This window comes from Vombatus ursinus, unplaced genomic scaffold (assembly GCF_900497805.2).
Source record: "Vombatus ursinus unplaced genomic scaffold, bare-nosed wombat genome assembly UNPS02014864.1, whole genome shotgun sequence".
Lineage (NCBI taxonomy): Eukaryota > Metazoa > Chordata > Mammalia > Diprotodontia > Vombatidae > Vombatus > Vombatus ursinus.
The window spans coordinates 13,884,658-13,898,129 of NW_020954642.1; positions in this window are offsets into that span (position 1 = coordinate 13,884,658).

A 13,472-nucleotide genomic window follows, 5' to 3' on the forward strand; every position below is an offset into this window, starting at 1 on the left:
AGAAGCTCAGGGAACAGCCACGGCCCCCGGGGGTGGCTGAGACCTAGCTCTTTCTCTCATTGCAGTCACAGACTTTTCCCACTGACCTTCCAAGTTGTCTTTGGTGTTCGTGGGTTGAGAAGTCTGGAAACCGCCGCAGCTGCCTGCAATTCAGCCCTCTGAAGCCTGCTCCAGAAGGCTGAAACTTAAGAGAAATAAGCATGTTAGGAAGAAGGAAGGTTTTTGAGGAGTTAACATTTGTTGAACATGTTAATTTTGAGATGATTAAGTGATATTCAGTTGGAAATGTCCAATAGAAAGTTATTAATATGGAGCTAGTTCTCAGGGAACACAATGTGCTTGGAAATAGAGCTTTAGGAGGCACGCATACAGGAGTAATGTTTGCAACTATCACCAAGAGAAAGTGTGTGGAGAAATAAGAAAAGCAGGTAAGAGTCCTCTCTGCATAGGACATGGTCTTTAGGTACACCCAACCAGAAGGAATGGGGAGTGGATGATGGTCCAGTAAGTGATATTGAGATGGAATTAAAGGAGAAAGAGAATGAAGGTAGGAGGTAGGCATTTGAGAGTTAGCATGGTATAGTCTATTTGGGCATGGAATTTGGAAACAGGAAAACTAGGTTTAAATTATGTCTTAAACACTACCTATATTACTCTGGAAAATAAATTTAACATCTCCACGTCTCAATTTTGTCATTTGCAAAATGATGGGGCTGGATATGCCTCAAGGCAAGAAGGAGTAGAATCAGAATATCACATTGTCACCTCAAAATTAACATGTTCAACACATGCTCACCCTTTAAACCCCTCCTTTCTTCTTAACATTTTTATTTCTGCTGAGTGTCACCCTTCCAATCACCCAAATTTTCAAACAATGTCATCAGATGCTTGTTACTCTCACTCACTCCTCATTTTTAATTGAAATCCCAGGGAGAGATCAGTGCCTTCAATTTTTATTCTAATTTCTGGCAAACCACATCACCATGTCTCATTCCACTTTTACCTTCTAAATTGCCAAAATTATTTATGCCTGAATGTCACTTCAGTCCCTCAAACTTAACATGTCCCAAACTAAGCTTTCCTATTAAAATTACTGCTCTGGGTGATTTTACTTTTACTCTCTGAGGAATAACATTCATATAGTCTCCCATCATCATAACTTTGGGCTTATTTTCATTTATCCTTCTTACCTCAATTCTTAATGATTAATTAGTTAAGTTCTCCTCAAGACCTCTGTGACATTCTTCATGTAGAATCTCCCTTCTCTTTTCCCACTACCACTGCCATGGTCTAGGCTTTCATTATCACCCACTAGGACCATAATTATGGCCCAGATCCAGATCTTCCCAATGTTATAGCATCATTGATTTGGGTGTGGAAAGGACTTCAAAGGCCATCACTACCCCCTTATTTTACAGATGACAAAATTGTAGAGGCAAAGAGAGTTAAATGAATTTCCTAGGATCATACAGCTGGTGTTTGAGGCAGAATTTTAACCTGTTTCCTGTCTCCAAATCTCATGTTCAATCAATTATACCATACTGCCTCACAAATACCTACCTCCTACTTTCATTCTTTTCCCACATTAATCCATATTTTGACACATATGTTTGGTTATATTCTATGTTCAGAAATCTTCAGGAGTTTATTGCCTGCCATGTAAAGCTCATTTCCTCCAACTCCTATTTAAACTCTATTTAAACAAAATCTGGCACCAGCTTACTCTTTGAGATGTATCATCACACCCTTTTCCATTCTAGGTGGCACAAGATCATAGAATACTGGGTTTGAAATCAGGTATCTCTGAGTTCTAATACTTCCTCAGATATTTATTAACAGGATAATTCTGGGCAAAATTTTGTTTTTGTTTTTTTTTTATCTTTCCCTGTCTATCAGTTTATGCAAATATAAAATGGGGATAATAATAACACCTAGCTTGCCGGTTATTTGTATTTATGTATATGTGTGTATCTGTCTGCGTCTGTGGGTATATGTATATGCATATACATACATATTTATACACATATATGTATATGTGTGTATATATGTTCTATGTTGCATTGAAGTTATACTTCTAAATATATCTTAATTCTTTTCCATCTCTGTGTTTTTCTCTCTGTCCTAATCTTAGAATGTCCTTCCTCACTCTCTACCAATTAAATTATGGCCTATCCTTTGAAGTTAAAATTCAATGTTACCTTCTTCATGAAGTTTTCCTTGATTTTCCCTGAAGGTAATTTTCCTTCCCTCCTACTACCTGTCATTTTGTAAATATTCAATACATATTTGTTGATTAATTAAATCTTTCTAGTGTACATATATACATACATAGATATGTATATATGTGTGTATGTGTATACATACATACACACATACACACATACATATCAATATACCATAAAGCATATTATACTGTTCTTTGGTTGTGTCATCTCTTTTCTACACTGAGCTACATAAGGATGGAGATCATATCTTAACTAAACGTTGAGTTTCCCTCCAGCAGTGAGCTCAGAATTCAGTACAAAAATTTGTTTCTTGTTGCTCAGGGTGACATGAGCAATAAATGGAAAAGCCAGGCAACAACATAGGTCTCTGAAATTCAATTCCATAACTCTTTTTCTCTCTGTTTGTCTCTGTCTTTGTCTCTGTCTCTGTCTCTCTCTGTCTCTCTGTCTCTATCTGTTTCTGTCTCTGTCTCTTTCTCTCTCTCTCTCTCTCTCTCTCTCTCTCTCTCTCTCCCTTTTCTCCTCTTCTTTCCTCCCCTCTGCTCTTCCCCTTCCAATTCATGTTAGAGAACATATGAGATACAAAGAAGATATAGTAATATCTTACCTAGAATAGCAAGAGCTCAATGATAACATAGCCTGATAAACATACTAAAATAAGAGTAAGAAAAGATCCAAATTGTGATATTATCTCTAAGTTGGTTGTGGTCCCTTCTGCATGAAGTTTTCATGGCAAACATGGAATTTGAATACAGCCTTGAAAGATGGGCAGAAATTGGATGGTCAGAGTTTGGATTGAGGAAGGGGAGGTTATTTAGAGGATCTGATAAATCATCTAGTTCAAACACATCCTTCTAAGGCTGAAGATGTTGAATTTCAGAATAGCTAAATAATTTCATCAATGTTACGCTGTTGAGGTTTGAAACAAGGTTTGTCAACTCCAAATCCAGTGATCTTTTCACCACACCATGTCACTTAATTTCTGCTAGTGGGTATAATGTAAATAAAGGCATGAGGGTGGGAAACCATGTGATCTGTTTGTAGAATACTGCTTAACTGATATCTAGCACGTATGAAGGGAATAAGTGCAAGACCCATCTGGGGAATTAAATAGGGTCCAAATTTTGTAAAGCTTTGAAAGCCAGGTTAGGGAGTTTGAACTTATTCAGGGGGTAATGGAGAACCACTGACTTTGTTCATGGTGTTATTTTGAGGCGAATATGTTCAGTATTTGTCCAATATACACTGCTTCTTGGGCCATTGCCAGTCAATCTAACTTCTGTCTTGCCCCTGACCTTCAATGACTCTGGAAGAGAGAATAAGGGTGATGGCTTTGTGCAGCTCTGCCTCACTTAAATCCAATTCACATGCAAATCAAGATAATTCCCTATAATGTCATTGGTCCTCTTCAAAAGTAAAGGATGAACAAAACTATATTTTGGCTGGGCAGACAATGGACTTCCATAGATTAATGGGAGCCTCAATCTGGTGACAGAAGTGGGAAGGATGAACAACAATTATGCTTGGTCTGGATGGACAGTGGATTTGGGTAGACTAGTTAAGATACTGTTACAAATATCCAGCTGTACATTAATGGTAGCCTGGATTTGGTGATAGCAGTGGGAAGGGAATCACAGAGAGGCAAGGTGGTCCCAAGTGGCAGTTAGAGGGGTGGGAGAACAGAAATTTGTAGCCTTGTAGAAAATGCAATAGTCAGGACACACCTATTTGATCTTAATGATGTATGGTTTTGTTCTGACCATCCTGAGAGACATAGGCCTATTGATTACCTGCAGGGATCTTAAGCCTTTCTAAGTTTTCAATGAAAAAGAAAATGAAACAGAAATGGCATCTTATTATTCATTCTGACAGACCGAATAGTCAAACAAAGGTTTTCCTGTTAATTGCATCAAATATTATCCTTTGTAAAACTCCATTTTTTTTTCTCACTAGTGTGATTAAAGTTCATTCGCTAGAAGCAGAAGAAATGATCATGTGTTAGTCTCCAAAGTGGCTCAGAGTCTAGCTCTTCTAGAAAGTAACACCATTTCTGGGGAAAAGAAGAAATTGAATAAGTGGGATTAACTATTTTGATAATAAAGAGTAGTTGAGGAGAATTGCAAATAGTCAAACCAATTAAACTCAATTCAACAACTATTATACACTGAGTAAAGCCCAGTGCTTTAGTCATAGAGAGTATAAGACATATACATAGGGAGATAAGATGTGGATCACAGACTCTAGTAGATTCTAAGATCCCTAAGGAGAAGTCCCATGTGCTAACTCACCTCTTTATTGCCAGTACCTAATACTTTTTTTTTTTTAGTAGGAGGAGAGTTTGGACCTGAGATTCCCTCAGTGTAGGGAACACTTGGAGTGAAAACTCCCTCTGCACTTATGTACAGAGATGAGGGACTATGGATTTAGAGCATTGTATATATTATCAGACTTAGGTGGCGTGTTGGTCAGTTTTGCTGAATTAATTTTCTTTCCCCCATCATTTTCAGATCTTTGTTAGAATTAATGGCTTGCTAGTTAAGGGACCTGAGAGGACTGTATTTACAATGAATGTAAAGTAAAAACAAAAAGATGAAAAAAATAAAAAGTATGTTATAAAAGAATGTTACTTATGCCAAGAAGCTTTTTTTTGGGGGGGGGGGGGAGTAGGAGAGGGATAATTTTGAAACATATTTACCTGAATGAGGGAAAGGAAAATCAAAAGCTGAGTAATGTGATAGGTACAATAAAATGATAAATAATATAAATAAACAAATAGCATTCAATAAAATAAATAATGCAAAAATACTATTACACAAAGCTAAAATAAAAACTCACAATATTAAGAGAGATAAGCAGGTACATTCCATTTATAGTTAACAGTAACAACAAATCAAGTGTTATTTCTAAATAAGAAAATAAACAAGAAAAATAAATAAAATGAAAGTTAACAATTTAAGTAAACTCATGGAATCTGGGACAGGGTAGGAAACTGAGGGAATCCTATGGGAACTGATTAGCTCACAGTAGTGTGAGAAAAACTTATTTAAAAGATGAACACAAAATGAATAAGGAGAAGAAAACCCAGATCTCTAATAGTCAAAACCTTTAATATAAATGTTTTAAGCAATCCAATAAAGCCAAAAAAAAACCCCAAAATGCTAAGAAAGCAAAATCCTACAATTTGTTGCATATGAAAAGCAAGTTGAAAATTAACTCTTGTAAAATTAAAATGAAAGAGTAGAACAAAGTTTGTCATGCATCAGCAGATTACCAAAAAGAAAAAAAAAAGGAGCTGCAATACTATCATACAAAGCTAAAACAAAAATACCCCACAATGTTAGGATATAGAAGCATGTACACTCCTTGAAAGTAACACATCAGTGGTAAATCTAAATTTATGATGGAAAAGTCAGTCATCTGAATTGCAGAAAAAAATACAGGTAATAACATAATAATTGTGGATATTTTAATATCTAAGTTGAATAAATATGATCAAAAATGAGACAAGAAAACATTGAACTGAATAAGCTATTAGAGAATTTATACCTGAAAGATTCAGGGCATCTTTTGAATGTGAATATTAAATGATAAATGTATGCATATCTAACTACATATGTAGGTATGTATATATGCATATTATATATAACTATGTGTTTATATATTTATATATGGACAGATGTACATTCATGATAACCAATGGGAATTTAAATGGGACATTAAAAATGGTTCAAAATTAGGGGAAAATAAAAACCATTTACTTAATGGTAAAGTAACAGACTAAATCCACAAATTTATCTACACTTCTATCTAACAATAACAAAAGCCGAGGAAATGAAAGAAATTAGTACTCAATTCAAAATAACTACTAAATACATAAAATATCTGACAGTCAGTTTACTAAGACACAATTGTGATTTATGTTAATATAAACATAAAACTCTCCTTAAAAAGACAAATCAGATCAATTAGGTCATTACTCATGGTTTGGCCATGCCAATACCCTAAGCATGGATATACTACCTAAATTCATTTATATATTTAAGAATATAACATTGAAATAATTAAGGGGTTACTTTGTAGAGCTTGATAAAATAATAAATGTTTTTGTTTTGGAGAACAAAAGATCAAGAATCTCAAGGTAAACAATGTAACAAAATAAGAATGAATGGAGGGGCAGCATTCCCAGGCATTAAAATATATTGCAAAGCAGTAATTATCAAAAATAACCTTGCATGGCAAAAGATAGAGAGAGATAAGTGAAACTGAATAAATAAATAAAACTATGAAAATTTGAAATTAAGTAATCAGTATTTTGTAAACCCAAGAGTATAAATTGCTGTGAGAGGGATTCCTAATCCCTCTATTCAAATGGAAATGTCTAGGGAAGCCCAAAGAAATTTGGGAAAAAAAAATTTGTGACCAAACAAGTACTTGATTTAAAGATAAATCAAAAGAAAAAAAAAAAAAGAAATTCCTGAAGGTGTTTTTTTTTTCCCTTAACTTGTGATTAGGTGGAAAATTTTTATGCAAACATGAGGAAACCGAGGCAAAGAGGGTTAAGTGACCTGTCAAGAGTCACACAGCAAGTAAGTGTCTGAGGTGGGATTTGAATTCAGGTCTTCCTAACTCCAGGTGCTGTACTCCAGCCATTGTGCCACCTAAATGCCCTATTAGTTGCCACTGCTACTCCTACTCCTACTCCTACTCCTACTCAAATAAGCAATATAGTATAGTGTTTTTGTAGGCAGCTAGGTGGTACAGTCAATAAAGTGCTGGCCCTGGAGTCAGAAAGATTCATCTTCATGAGTTCAAATCTGGCCTCAGATACTAGGTATGTGACCCTGAGGAAGTCACTTAACTGTTTGCCTCAATTTCCTCATTTGTAAAATGAGCTGGAGAAGAAAATGACAAACCAATCCAGCATTTTTGCCAAAAAAATCCAAAACGGGGTCACCAAGATTTGGGCATGATTGAAAATAATTGATTTAGTGCTCATGTGACCATGGAACCCTGTGCAGTGAGGAGTGTGGTTTGGAATCTCATTATGTGACAGATGGTAAAATTGATTTACACAAATATTTCGTGGCTTGCCTACATTCACATAGCAAAGAGTGCTTTAAGATTTGCAAAGTACTTACATACATGTATGTATCATACACATACAGACATATGTGTGAATATTAATGTATGTATATATGTATGCCTGTGTGTATATAGTATACATGTGTGCATCTATATCTATATCTATCTATCCAATTTTATTTGATTCCCATAATAGACCTGCAAAGTAGGAGCTGTTATTATTATCTCCATTTTGCAGATAAGAAAACTGAGGTTGAGAGCTTAGTTACTTATCCAGAGTCACAAAGTTAAGAGTCTGAGGGAGGATTTGGACTCTGGCCTTCATTTCTTCAAGTCCGAACTTCTGTCTCCTCACTACTAGGCTGTTTCATTCTATGTTTTAATATTTTATGATCTAAGATTCTTTTTAGCTCTAATGTGATCTGCTAAACTCTATTTTCAGAAGGACTAGAATTTAAGAATCTCTCAAAAGACTAAGTACATTTTTGCTTCAATTGATCCTCTTATTCTTTGTTAATATTCTTTTCTAACAGTCTACATTTTAATATCCTGGGGTCAAGAAAACCCACACTCAACTCCAACCTCATATATGTATTAGCTGTGTGACCCTGGGCAGGTCCCTTAGCCAGTCTCAGCCTCATTTCCCTTGGCTGTAAATGGGGATAATAATAATCTACCTCCCAGGCTGGTTGAATGAATCAAATGACATAAAATTTGCATAACTCTTCACAACTCTTAAAGTGCTAGCTGTAGTTATTATTATCCCAGCTCTACTATTTTAAGGCTTTATGGTTCTACCTTAGACACTCCACAAATTGGAAGGAATATGACTTGTAGGCATAGTGACTACACAGAGATTTTTTCAGTCTTTCACCAAATTTCTCTGCCCTCTTCAGCAGCAGAATTTGAGAAGTTGATTGGGCATTTGAGAAAAGCAGGAAGTCAAACGATATTCGTCTTTTTGATGAAACTAAAAATCTGGCAAAGGAATCGGGATAAGAAATAATTTCATTTATGACATATTTTCACATGTTTAGTAAACACATCTATGTTTGGATAGAGACCATTCCACTTGTGTATGAGAAGTAGTTATTAATAATTATTATTTTCTAAATGGCTACTTGAAGCACTTTAAATCAACATATCTGAACAATTATCTGTCTTGGGCAGGGGGTTAGGGAGGGGGAGTGAAAAACCCAGTGAGTCAGATTTTTAAATGCTCTTATTTGAGATTCAGGCTATTAAGTAATTTATTTTTGACACTTGCATTGGGTATTTGTGCTCTCCTCAACAGTGTAATGAACACTAATTTTGATTCTTCCCATATTTTGCCTGCAAAAAACAAAAAGTAACAGGGTGTTGTGTACTAAGCCCTGGAGCAGAGGTCAAAGAACAAGGGTTCAAGTGTTAGCTTCGCTACTTCCTAGCTTTGTGAATGTAGGCAAGCCATGAAATATTTGTATGAATCAGTTTTACCATCTGTCACATAGCAAGAATCCAAACCACATTCCTCACTGCACAGGGTTCCATGGTCACATGCGGTAATGGATTTAGAAGCACTTTGTTACAGAAGAACATTGCATAAATGTGAGCCATTACGGTAAGATAGTGGAAAGAACACTGATACGGGAAAAGGCATCTCAAGCTCTGTTTCCTTTTCAATACCTCAGTTCTCTCATTTGTAAAATGAGACGGATAAGATGACTCATAATGTCCTTGATGGTTTTGGAAGAATACAATTATAGAGTCCCATAGTTGGAAAGTACCTCGTATTTTACTTAATGCAAATCATACCTGAGAAGTAATCCTCTTTAGAACCCTCCTTAAGTGAGAATGTAGCCTCTTACTGAAGACCTCCATTAATGGGGAATTCATAAGATCTTAAGCTAGCCTATTCCACTTTTGAACAATACTAAATATTAGAAAACTCTCGCCCTATCCTCAGCCCTTTTACTGAGCTGGTTTTTAATTATAATTTATGTGGACTTATGTGCATATTTTTAGTTGTGAATCCATGCACACAAAATTGAATTAATGAAAAAAAAAACGTATTTACTAAGCACTTCCTATGTGCCAAGCACTATGCTAAGCAAAATCAAGATTTTTCTGTCCTCAAGAAGCTAATATTCTAATGGGAGAGGCAAGAAATATAGGACAGTAGTATTCAAGAAGGGGTATTTTAGTTTAGGAAGCCACAAGGATGGTGAATAGGACTCAAGGTGATCAAATCATTAACACATCCTGTCCAGTAGCAATGAAAATATTGGTTTGATTATGATGGCAGAGTTGGGGGTGGGTGGAGTTTATATATATACATATAGCCTTCACCAGTGTGTACCTTGAAGCATGGCTAGATATAATGGGCCATGTAAGGCAGTCACAGATGTATAGAATACAAGGTAAGAGAAAGGAGAAGGGAAAGGGGAAAAGGATGGAGATGGAGAGGAAGAAAAAAGTACATAGTAGAGTGAAGTGGGTAAAATGAATTATCACTTGTTGAATATGTTGTAATATAGATTCTTTTTCAAGTGGGAGTTACAGTATATAGCCTTTGACAATAGCTACCATTTATTTAACATTTACTTTGTGCCAGGCAATGTGCTAAGTGCTTTATTACTATTACCTCATTTAGTCCTCACAAAAACCCTGGGAAATAGGTACTAATATTATCTCCACTTTATAGGAAACTGGGGCAGACAGAAGTAAAGTTACTTGCCCAAGGTAAAACAACATAAATGTCTGAAGTCAAATTTGAATTCAGTTTTTCCTGACTACAGACCCAAGGCAATAACCACTGTACCACCTTGCTGCCTGGGTAACTTCCAACTCTAATATTCTGTTATTTGTTGTTCAAATCCAATTTCTGACCTTTGCAAGCTGTGTGACTATGGCAAATCCATTATTCTCTATATGCCTCAAGTAAACTCTCAGCATTTATTTACTAAGTCGTAAATAGTCTTCAATCTATACTAGTGGAGAATTCCTCACACTCATGAAATATATTCACATACATATATAACATATATTATACAAAATGATTTTATAGAACCTAAAAACTTATATATGTGTATGCATTATATATAGTGACACAAACACTTATCTAAGTGTGTATGTGTTTATTGAACATATAGATACACACATATATAGAAATACATGTATATACACACACATATATCAGACTTAGAGCTAGAAGAGACTTTGTGTTCAATTTATAAAACAAGAAATTAGTCATTCTCAAACAAAGGTATGATGACATTGCTCTCCTGCTTACAAATCTTCCATGTAGCTCTATTGTCTATGGAGTGGGGAACCTGTGACCTCGAGGCCATATGTGGCCCACTAGGTCCTGAAGTGGTCCTCCCTTTGACTGATTCCAAACTTCACAGAACAAATCCCCTTAGTAAAAGAACTTGTTCTGTAAAACTTGGATTTAGTCAAAAGGCCACACCCAAGAATCTAGAAGGCCACGTGTGGCCTCAAGGCTGCAAGTTCCCCTCCCCTGGATCCGTTTACATGAAAAAAATGCATAGCCTAGAACGTGTCTATAATATGGTGCCAAGATTCCAGCTATGTTCCCAATTACTCACCTCCATGCAATCTACTTTCCTACCAAACTCAGCCAGTACTTTGTTTCCTGATGACTGTTTTTGTGCTGAAGAGTTTTTGTATACTCTCCTTGATGCCTCGGATATACTGTCCCCATATCTCTGATTATTAAAATCCTTTTTTTCCTTCCACATCTACCTCAGGTGCCACCTCTTTCATGAAGTGTTCCCTGATCTTTCTTGTTGAAAGTGTTTTCTCCTTGCTCATTCTTTTTGTAGAGTACTTTGCATGTAGACTTCCCTTCTACCGTTTTTTTAACATTGTACTTTGACTTGTACTTATTCATGACCCCTGTGATGGATTGTAAACTTCTTGAAGGCATAGACTCTCTTTTCATCTTCGCACTTGTAGATCTGTTTTCTCATCTGCAAAATTAGGTTGGAATCAGGATCTCTTAACCTGGGGTTCAGGGACCTATGGATAGATTTCATGAAATTTGTGGATTTGGATGGGAAAAATAGATAAATAAATATAGACAAAAATAGATTAAAAATAGATAAATATTTCAATATAATTGTTTTCCTTTTATGTACTTACAATAGTTACTTTGAGAAGGCCAAAAACCACACCAGACTGCCAAACGATCCCTTGACACAAAGAAGGCCAAGCGACATTGGACTCAATGCTCTCAAATATCATTTCTCCCCCTAAGAACACCAACATTTTACAAATGAGTAAAGACAAGAGTCATAACTGGTGGGCTTTCTTCTAGAGCTCACTGCCTCTCCTGTGTGCATGTGTGTGTGTGTGTGTGTGTGTACGTGTGTGTGTGTGTTTAGTAGTTATTCCCATGACATTTGTTCTAGAACATGTAGACATGATTTTTCATAGGAAGAAACACTGCATCTGTGCTGGAAGAAAAAGACATATATTCATGAGAAAAGCTGGTTTTATTTTAAATCCCTACTGAGCCAAGACAGAGTCCTAACTCTGCCAGAATGTTAGAATGTGTATTGTGAAAACCCATAGGGATATGGAAGGGAACTTTTATCTATTATTCCTAAGGGAAAGAAGATGTTCTGGTTTCCTGTTTTGACTCTTGATATTCATGGTGATTGTGTATTTTAGAACCTTTTTTTATAAGTAACCTTCCAGCCCACTGTAGGTTTGAAAGAACATGTGTAAACAGCTGGAGGGTGAGTACCTGGAATTCTGCCATCTGTTCCTACCTTGGCAGTTCCTACTGATAAGATTAGCTTGTTACAAAGTCAGAACCTTTTCTTTTTTTTCAAAGAAAAGGTAATGACATAAAGAGAAATAGAAGAAACAAGATGATTTAGTGAGCAAGGTTGTGAAACCTCAGGGTCTTCTGTTGGTTGGACATAGGGAATTATGGACAAAGAGGGAAGCTAACACCAAGTCTTAGTCTGAATAAGCACAGGAGGTGTGGTGTGTAGAGAGAGCACTGAATTGGGACTTGACAGACCCTGGGTTCAAATACGGTATTTGTTGCTCATATGTAGCCAGTACGATTTTGAGCAGAACTTCATCCTTTGGGCCTAAATTTCTTCCTCTCTAGAATTAGGAGGTTGGAGTAGATAATCTCCAAATTTTCCTCTAACATTCCAGGTTATGACATGGTTCAATGACATGGTACGGTCACTGAGGGTCAATGGGTTTTTCCCAATAAGTATAATTTCCATCCCTTCCTTTCCTTGTGACTGAAAAGGTCATAGGATTGATAATTGGAAGAGTCTTTAGAGAACTATGATTTTAATCCTCTCATATTTCTAATGAGGACACTAAAACTGGTGTGGACACACACAAGAAAAAATGCTGGGGAATCATTTTTCTGAAGTTATACAGAAAATAATAAGATCATTTGAGATTTGAACTCATGTTGATTCCAAAAATCTTTGCTTCTTTCTCCTGCTATACCTATACTTGGAATCAATGGTAGCATGGTGATGGTTGCTGTTTTTTTTTTCTTTTTTCCCAAGTTAAGATGCTCATGGTTGCCTGGATACATCTAAACATGTGAAAGACTGCAGGAGCTGCTATAAGAATGGGTATTTAATTACCATGACTTATAAAAAATGACACACAGAACCATCGGAGGTGTGCAATCAAGGTTAAGTGACTTGCCCAAGGTCACCTAGCTAGTGTCTGTGGCCAGATTTGAACTCAGGTCCTCCTGACTACAGGGCCGATGCTCCATCTCCTGTGTCATGTAGCTGCCCACAGAACCATATCCGCCTTTGATTCTAGCTCCCATGGAAAAAGATCCAATAGAGTTGATCCATTTCTATAAAAGGTCAAGCTTTTGAGTTATTTTCCAAATGTTGAAAGCTTCATCATGAGTGGCAGCTATCATTTTTAAACAGGAGTTCTCTTCTAATGATGTGAACCCTGGTGACTGTATGTGTATATCTGTGTGTCTGTGTCTGTGTGTGTGTGTGTGTGTGTATGCTCCAAGCCGATCCATCTGAGTCAGAACTTAGGGAGGGTAATCTCCCAAACCTCAAATTGGGTCAAGGACAGTTCTGACATTATGAATGAGTTAAACTGTCCCATATCCTTGAATTTCACACATGAGTCTGAACCACCAAAGCATGAGAC